The sequence below is a fragment of the Parasteatoda tepidariorum genome, chromosome 12 (genome assembly GCF_982258835.1).
Source record: "Parasteatoda tepidariorum strain Cologne lab strain chromosome 12, Ptep-v5.0, whole genome shotgun sequence".
Lineage (NCBI taxonomy): Eukaryota > Metazoa > Arthropoda > Arachnida > Araneae > Theridiidae > Parasteatoda > Parasteatoda tepidariorum.
Window position 1 is genome coordinate 18,517,380 of NC_141766.1, and position 8,925 is coordinate 18,526,304.

Here is an 8,925-nt window from a genome sequence, read left to right on the forward strand (position 1 = left end):
AGTTAAAAGTAATTTAATCAATTAAATAATTTAGCCGTGAAACTAGTAATTGGTAGTTATCTCGATATTCTCATACTTGATTATGATCGATATTGATATTGTTCAAGATGTTATGGTGTCCAATATTTATCGCTGTCCATAACTTTTGGTACATTTTAATACATTTATAGTAAGTATTTATAGTAAGAAACGTTATTCACGATTTAACGTTAAGGGCATTAAAAATAATCGATATTTTAGTGGTCTCACTAGAGTTTTAATAATGGGCTATTTCATTTCACGGTATATCCGGCTAGTTCTAATTATGACTAAAGCATTTATTTCTACTCACGTTAAGTTTGTAAGAATTAAATTTTATTACCGATCAAGAAAATCAGACGCGCTCCTTTTTCTGCTCGGGGATAGTTCTTTGATTCTCAAAATACAATTGATAGTTATTTGATCCTCAAAATACAATTGATAGTTATTTGATCCTCAAAATACAATTAATAGTTTTTTTTTTATCCTCAAAATACAATTAATAGTTTTTTTTGTATCCTCAAAATACAATTGACGGTTTTTTCATCCTCAAAATACAATTAATAGTTTTTTTGATCCTCAAAATACATTTGATAGTTTTTGATCATCAAAAAACTATCATGATCAATTCAAAAAGGGGAGAGTTGGACAAAAGCGACATTTTTGACTAAATTAAATTTATCAGAATTCACATGAAACTAATTGTTGACAGTTGCCGTAAATGAAAAACACAGTAGGCTATTTGTCAGTCGACTTAAGAAATTTTAAAAATTTGATTGGGAAATTTATTATTTTCTCCGTTAATTTTATTCTGTAGATTTGATTTGCTTGAAGATTTATTTTAGGTGAGTTTAATATCTGATTAAGGTTTTTATTAGATATTTTTTTAAAATTGTTATAACAAGGATCGAGTTAAAATATACTAAGAAAGTTTTTCAGTGCCATGTCAGATGAAACCGTGAATTTTTTTTGATCAGCCAGGAACAGCGTTCCTGGTCCGAATTCCACGTAAAAATTCCTGTTACAGTGTCTCTACTGTAAACAATCGGCACACGAATCCTGTAATATTGCAATGGAACCTAAGTTTTATTTGCGAATTCTGTTCTTCAACTAATAAAATTTATGATAGATTCCAAATATATTCTTATATTTTTAAATCCATGTAGGCTTCTCAGTGTGTCATATTTGTTACTATGAACAAATATTTCAGTACGAAAACGAAAGCACTTTTTTCCCCCCATATGTAGTTGTTTCTATATGTAGTTGAAATTGGAAGAATAGTTGAATTGAAAGAAGCATGAAGGTACAGCAATATTTGCTCTTTACAATCGATTGCTCGCAAATAACTAACATAACTTCATACTTAACTCGAACTATTACATTTTGGTATGTAAATATCCGATCACTTTAGGCATAGCCATCGAGAAATAAGGCCGTTGAGATCACCAAGGTTTCCTACTGACGTCACAAACAGTGGTTTATAGCTCATAAGCGATAAACCGCTAATTTCAAATAGTGGAGCATCGTTTATACGACGCCGAAGGGACCACCGAAAAACGTCGTATAAACGATAACGTCGTATAATCGATTTTTACTTCTAAAACTGAAACTAACTCTGTTTTCAGTTAATTTTAATGTTTAACGTGTTGATTTACATAAATTTCTAAATTAGACAAAACAAAACAAACAAATGACCAAAGAAGAAAAATTGCAGCGAGCAATTTGAAAGTATGTTACCTTTAATTATATTTTCTTGCTATTAGTCTCTACAATGCTTTGAATAGCGAGTTGAACTTACTGCTTTCTATGATGCAATTTTAAATTTCTAATCACGGCCAAATCTAATGGCTGAAGCGCACTTGTGCAATTTGCAGGAAAAAAGAGAGCTCTTACATTTTCCAAAATAATTAGTATCGATGGGTGCGCTGGACATTGGTCGATGAATAGCAAAATTTTTCGTTTTTGCCTCTTCATAGCATTGTCTAGTTTTTTCAGTCATCTAGTAACAATTACGGTCGTCATCCAAGCATTCTTCTTGACACCCTTTTCTGTATCATTCAAGTTGGCAAATTAAGCCCTTTTTTAAAATACACAAGAAAAAATAAAAAATTAAATAAACGTGAACAAAATCTAAAAACCGACGTATAACCGATTCGGCGCGTCGTAAAAACGATATATTTTTACATTAAAATGAATAGGAATGATTTGGGACCACACTAAAACGTTGTATAAATGTAAACGTCGTATAAACGATGCTCTATTTGTCATTCACTGAACAACAGTCCCGTTTGTCCATCGGATACGTCGTTATAAACCACTATCAAAAAGACACATAGCATTATTTTACAACTTTTAACAATGCATGTGTAGTTCCAAAATGTAAAGGGAACTACAAAAATGGGCCGAAAGTATTAGTTTTTAATTTTCTGAAAAGTGAGAAAATGAAATGAAAATGGATTAATGGACAACGAGACAGTTATCAAATAACTGTTAATAGTCGAGTAAGTGTTATTTATATTTTAATATTGTTCTTGCAGACTTTATAATAAGCTTTTTAATTACATAATGAAATAAGTTGTACTTAAGAATTACAATGTTTTAGGTATTGTTTATTGTTAGCGAATGCTAGAATATAAAACTAGCAAAGCATTCGTACTTTTGCAAAACTCATAGAAGTGAAATAAAACAAATTTAAACGTCATTTGACTTGTTTAAATATATATATTATATATATATATTATATATATATATATATTATATATATATATATATATATTATATATATATATATATATATTATATATATATAAACAAATATCAGATGTTATTAAACAGTTGAAACTTTTAATATTTAAAAGACTAGTAAAAAAAGTTTTAGTTATATTTTTAAAAGAAGGAAAAATTAATAAGAATGTTGATTGTTTCTTGAAACTTATTTATACTTAACAATAGCTTAAGATGAGTAAAAATTCATAAGCATTCATACTAGGAAGCAAAAAATCTCCAATGCATTAAATCATATTAATAAAAAAGCAATTTAATTCATTGTTAGCTATTTTAATATTTGCACGTTAAAATTTTTAATGAATATTAAAGAAACTCTTGTTCCTCTTCATATGGTATGAATAAATTTGGAATTTGCTCCAGATTAAATGAGCTATTCTCATTTTATTCCCATTTTCATGTTTATCTTATAAGTCTGGAAGAGTTAATGTAAACAAGCTTTAAAACAATAATATATAAGTTTATACATATGTATGCATATTCATACAAATGTATCTTATATGTAATACATTAATTATAATGTTTCAAAATCTAGAGTGTTTAAAAATCTAAAACTAAGCTATAAGATAATAAATATTCTTATCAATGTATTTATAGGGAAATATTTTTTTAAACTATGTCCTACTAACTTTGATTGCACAACTTGACAAACATCAAGAATATATATATTAAACAATTTCATTCAACTGATTTCTGACGGAGGAGAAAGGAATTTTGGTAAATACCTTAATTTTGACTTAAGCATTAGTTCACTAAAGAAAAAAAGAAATTCAATATAACAGGGGGCGTAGCCAAATTATTCAACAAAAAATAAGCACCTTTTAAGCACTTTTCAGGCACTCAAAAGATATTTTAAGCACATTAAAAATTTATCATTAATTACGCAGGGTTGGAAAGTTTTTGACAATTGACGGTTTTAACTGCTATGTCAAAAAAAATCTTTTGGTATTGTTTTTGACAATAGTAAAAAAACATGAAATTTTGAATCAGGTAAAATGAATGGCGTTTTCATACGCTACGGACTGACAATGCGCCGAAATAGGTTGTGGTTGAATTCATTGTGAAAACGTTGAATAGAACAATGTGAACTGTGTCATTTTGCATAATTCGAAGTGAAAATCAACACAGTAAAGGAAAAATCTCATTAAGAAAAAGGGAAGATTAAGCACTTTTTTAAAAACACCCAATAAAAAAATCATCTTTAAGGGCTTTTAAAAAACAAAAATCGAAAATAAGCACCTTTAAGCACTTTTTAAAAATTCTACGCACCCTGAATAACAGCTATCCTAATAATTAAAACTAATCTTTTTGAATATTCTATTCATAAATTTATCTTGACTATTTCCTTATCTGTAATGATCAACAAATAAATATAAACAAAAAAGGAAAGGAAAAATAATAAATAAAGAAAACTCAAAATAAATGATTCAGTTTTCATTTTGTTTAAAAATAAGAGTCTTTATTTATCATGAAGGGCAAACATACAAATAAGCAAAATTTTATGAACCAAAATAAACAAATCATTTGTAAACAAAGGCATAAATCACAATTAACCTTCAACTCATTTAATGATTTCGACAATGGAATAATTTCTTCAAAAAATTCATTTAATCTTAAAAGTATATATTTTTTTAAAGAAAAAAGTTTTATACTAAGTGAGAATTTATATTATATTTATTTATTTGATAAATGAATAACATGTAAGTTAATTAAGTATTTTAGTCTAATTACTGCTACAATCAGACAATATGGCGTCGAATTTAATGACCTTTGGATTAATGTTACCAAATAATTATTTAAAGCCAAAAAGTATGATCATCAAAAATATGGGAAAACATAAAATATTGCAGAATAAACTTAATTTGCAGCAGATTCTAACAGAAATATTAAAGAATATTTAAAATTAAAAATGCTGCAATTTCTAAAACTTATTATTTACTTGAAATATTGCTTTAAAATATGAAGCAATAGGAAACCTATCTTAACTGATTCAGCCTTTTTTAGAAAATTCACTGAAAATGTTTCCTCGTCAAAAGTGAGATTAATGTTTTTAAGCACCTACTATATTCCTCTAAAAGCAATGATTGGACAATCACTGTTCATAATGCTTTCAGTTTCGTTTAAGGGTAGAGAAATCCCCTATTGTGGTGCTTTTATACTTGATTATATGATCAGATAAACTCTAATAAAAACACTATTGATTAAAAATCTAATTGAATGTAGAGCTCAATAGTGTAAATAACAATGTTGTTATATTGTGCTCAACTCAAAGAAAAATCATTACAAAATTACATACTCAAGGTAACAAAACTAAACTGTGCTCAAAACAATGTTTGATACAAAAAGTTAAAAAACAAGAGAAACAAATGAGGCTATATTAGCCAAACTCAAGACAAAAACCTTACAATGTCACATGGTGCAAACAAGAAAAAAAGCAATTTATAGGGTTTCAGAACCAAAAAGTCAGATTGTCTAGAAAGTTAAAAAAGATTAAATATTGATATTAAATACAAGTTTAAAACAAACCTATTATTAAAAAAATGAGTAGTGGTATCAGCTCTTTTCAAGTTGAAGGTTAATTTAATTTGAAAAAAGAAAATATAAACAACTTATACAAAATAAGAAATACAAACTAACAATATACATCAGTCACCATTTTCACTCACAAAAGTGTGGCTTCAGATGGAAGATATGTTTGTCCTAAATAAAATGCAGAATACTAAATCAAAATGATCTGATACGAATGAAATTTGAAAGTAATTTGAAAATTGAACTAGTCAATAATTAGAAACATAATTTCAACACACACACACATACACATTAGAAGCAAACATAAAATAAGATAAAATACCTGATTAAAAATCAAAGGAAACATTAAAAGCATAAACAAGTGAAAAATAATAATAAAAAGATGAAAGGCATTGAAATGCAGGATAGCTTCATCAAGGGAAAGAGGGTAATCATAGGCTGTAGACTCAGTATTTTTTTCACTTGAATACTCTTTTAGCATTTCCTTAGATTTTTATTCAAGGTTTTCATGTTTACTACTAATATTTTATTCTAGCTATAACATGCAGCTAGTCGAGGTTAAACTTAGAATTAGTTCTTAATATATGTACATGTAAACACACATATATATATATATAATATAAAATGCCTCATAAAGTATTTCTATATTAAGCTACAGATTAAAATTTATGTTTATTGATTTTAAAATTGTTCTTTTACAAATAGCCATGAAAAGTCAATATTCCATTTGAAAGATTACTTTCAGAACAAAATGGGTAATATTTCTTGGACGAATACTCATTAATTAAATCCCAAAAATTCCGTACAGTATAAATGGCATTATCTGTCAAAACAAATTGAGATGTTTAAATTTTTGCTTTTGGATGACGCAATAACTGTCGAAAGAACGATTTAAATACCGCATGGATTAAAAGAATATCTGTGCAAAATGAGGCTGTCAAAAGAATAATTTCTGGATAATAATAAAATCTTTCAACATTTCCACGGAAAAGAAATTTTTTATTCTTTTCAAATAAGAATAGAAAAATCAACAACATTTCTTTCCCCTCTGATGTTTGAAAAAAACATCTTATAAATATAATTTCCGAGAAAAAAAATTCTGCAGAAAAGAAAACCAAAATTCTTTACTTCCTTAAATAAAATTTGTTCTGCAAGAACTCTGTAAAATTCTGCTACAATGTTGTCATGATTCTGCCACGGGGGTATTATGTACTAAAAAGCATTCAAAAGATTCATTACAATAAAAATACAGTTAAAATGGATTTTTATATCCAGAGTTCAACAGCAGAAAAAAAAAGGAAAAGAAAAAAATACCTGATTTATTTTTAGAATTGTCAGTGTAAACCATATCTAAACCTAAAGCATTTGAGCTGGAGTTCTGTTTGTTATTAGACGAAGAACGTAAAATTGTTGCCATGTTGTAGTTGTACTTCATCAATGCTTAGAAAAATGTGTTGATTCTAAAATTCCTATAAAAATATTTTCATTATTAAGAACTTAGATAATTATAGTTTGATGTACATGTACACTGAAGAGCCAAAAAAACTGGTATACCTGCCTAATATGTAGGGCCCCCGCGAGCACGCAGAAGTGTCGCAACACGATGTGGCATGGATTCGAACAATGTGTGAATAGTACTGGAGATAACTGACACCATGAATCCTGCAGGGCTGTCCATAAACCAGTGGGAGTAAGAGGGGGTGGGGATATCTTCTGAACATCACGTTGCAAGGCATCCCAAATATGTTCAATAATGTTCATGTCTGGGGATTTTGGTGGCCAGCGGAAGTGTCTAAATTCAGAAGAGTGCTCTTGGATGCATTCCCACACATGAACATATTTGGGATGCCTTGCAACGTGATGCACAGAAGATATCCCCACCTCCTCTAACTCCCACTGGTTTATGGACAGCCCTGCAGGGTTCATGGTGTCAATTAGCTCCAGCACTACTTCACACAGTGATCGAATCCATGCCACGTCGTGTTGCGACACTTCTGTGTGCTTGCAGGGGCCCTACACGATATTAGGCAGGTATACCAGTTTCTTTGGCTTTTCAGTGTATATATATATTTATTGAACTCATTAGTTTTTACCTATTATTTACAATTTACATTGGTAATTTTCTTTTTTAATTACCAGTATCAGCAATAACGCTTGTATGTTATACTCATATTCAGAAAAATAATTGTTTTTGACTATATATTACAAGACACAGAAAAGTACAGAATTATAAACACTCAAAATACCTTCTAAAAATATCATTAAGCTGTAGCTAAAATTTAAATAGTGTAGTGATGTAGTGAAGAAAAACACTAACACTGCATTGTGCATAGAAGTTCTCTTTAAAACTTCTTTTACATTATGGTTAAAAAAAAAAACTTTTTCGTATGGCTTCATAAGCATATTCTGTGGAATCAGCATTGTGTGATGTTCTTTTCAAAATTTTTAAGTATTAATTTTACTTTATGGTTAAAAAGATTAATATATATTCTGGAAAAATTATCCATTTGAACTGAACTTGGGGGACAAAGTTCACCAATTAATTTTACATTACTATTAAAAAAATGTATTTATTTACTTTTCTTTTGTTAAAATTTTATAAACACATAAAGTGAAAACTATTTGTGGAATATAAACTAACAACTGATGCTGCAAATTATACAAAGGTCTCAAGTTTAGTAATTGAATAACATTTACATGAAAATTAGTAAAAACTTTATTAATTCAGTAACAGGAAAATTTATTAATTTCTTGAGACTTAAAGTAAATTAATGATTTATTATAAATAATAGCAGCTTTACAAAATTTAGTTTTCACAGAAGAAATGCAATATTAGTGTTTAACGATTTCATATAAAATATGCAAAACCGTGATAAAAACAATTTCATACTTCCTAAGGATTATTTATTTAATAGTTAGTAGAGATTAAAAATTCATCAAACTACTAATATTTACTTCTTGTAAGCCTTTAATTTTCTTGTATTTAAATTAAAAAGTTATATTCTACAAAATGCTTCATTCTCATTTATTTTGTAATATAGCTGTACAAATAATGATAATCAAATGCAATTACATGAAAATACTCATACTTTAATCAAGATTTACTTAAAAATATACCTAAATGTGTATTTAATTTCTTTATTTTAAATTTCATAATGTCGATTGTTAAAATCAAAATCTCAACCAAGTCAGAGAGTAAACAAAACATCACTGTTTATTGTTTATTTGCGATCGCAACTTTCGTGGTGACTGGGTCTATGTATAGATGGTGTTTTTTACACTAAGGGGCGCTGCAATCTCTTGACTGCCTATGGATGGTGTTTTCTACACTAGGCAGCGCTGCAAGCTCGGGACTGCCTGAATTTCCGGGTTACTGTTTCAGTTGCACTTTAAAGCCATTTGGCATCATTGTGTTTTGAGATTCTTGCAAACAATGCATTTGATTACTAATTACTTATGTTTACAATGCTAACAATACTGTTTACAATACTAAAAGCGTTAACACTAACGTAAGACGGTGCACAGCTTGCAACACGAACAAACAGTAATAAACAAATGGAAAGAGGCCAAATGAAGACTGCCAAAAAAGCGAGT

General features: G+C 28.5%; 1 long non-coding RNA gene across 1 annotated transcript; it reads right to left on the reverse strand.

Moving 5' to 3' along the window:
- Nucleotides 1–4,233: 4,233 nt before the first annotated feature.
- LOC107446037 (uncharacterized) lies at nt 4,234–8,608 on the reverse strand. The gene is made up of 3 exons (XR_001584345.3): nt 8,449–8,608; nt 6,646–6,800; nt 4,234–5,502 (listed from the first exon to the last, which is right to left on the reverse strand). It is a non-coding gene; the product is annotated as an uncharacterized LOC107446037 (long non-coding RNA).
- Between the last annotated feature and the right edge of the window lie 317 nt (nt 8,609–8,925).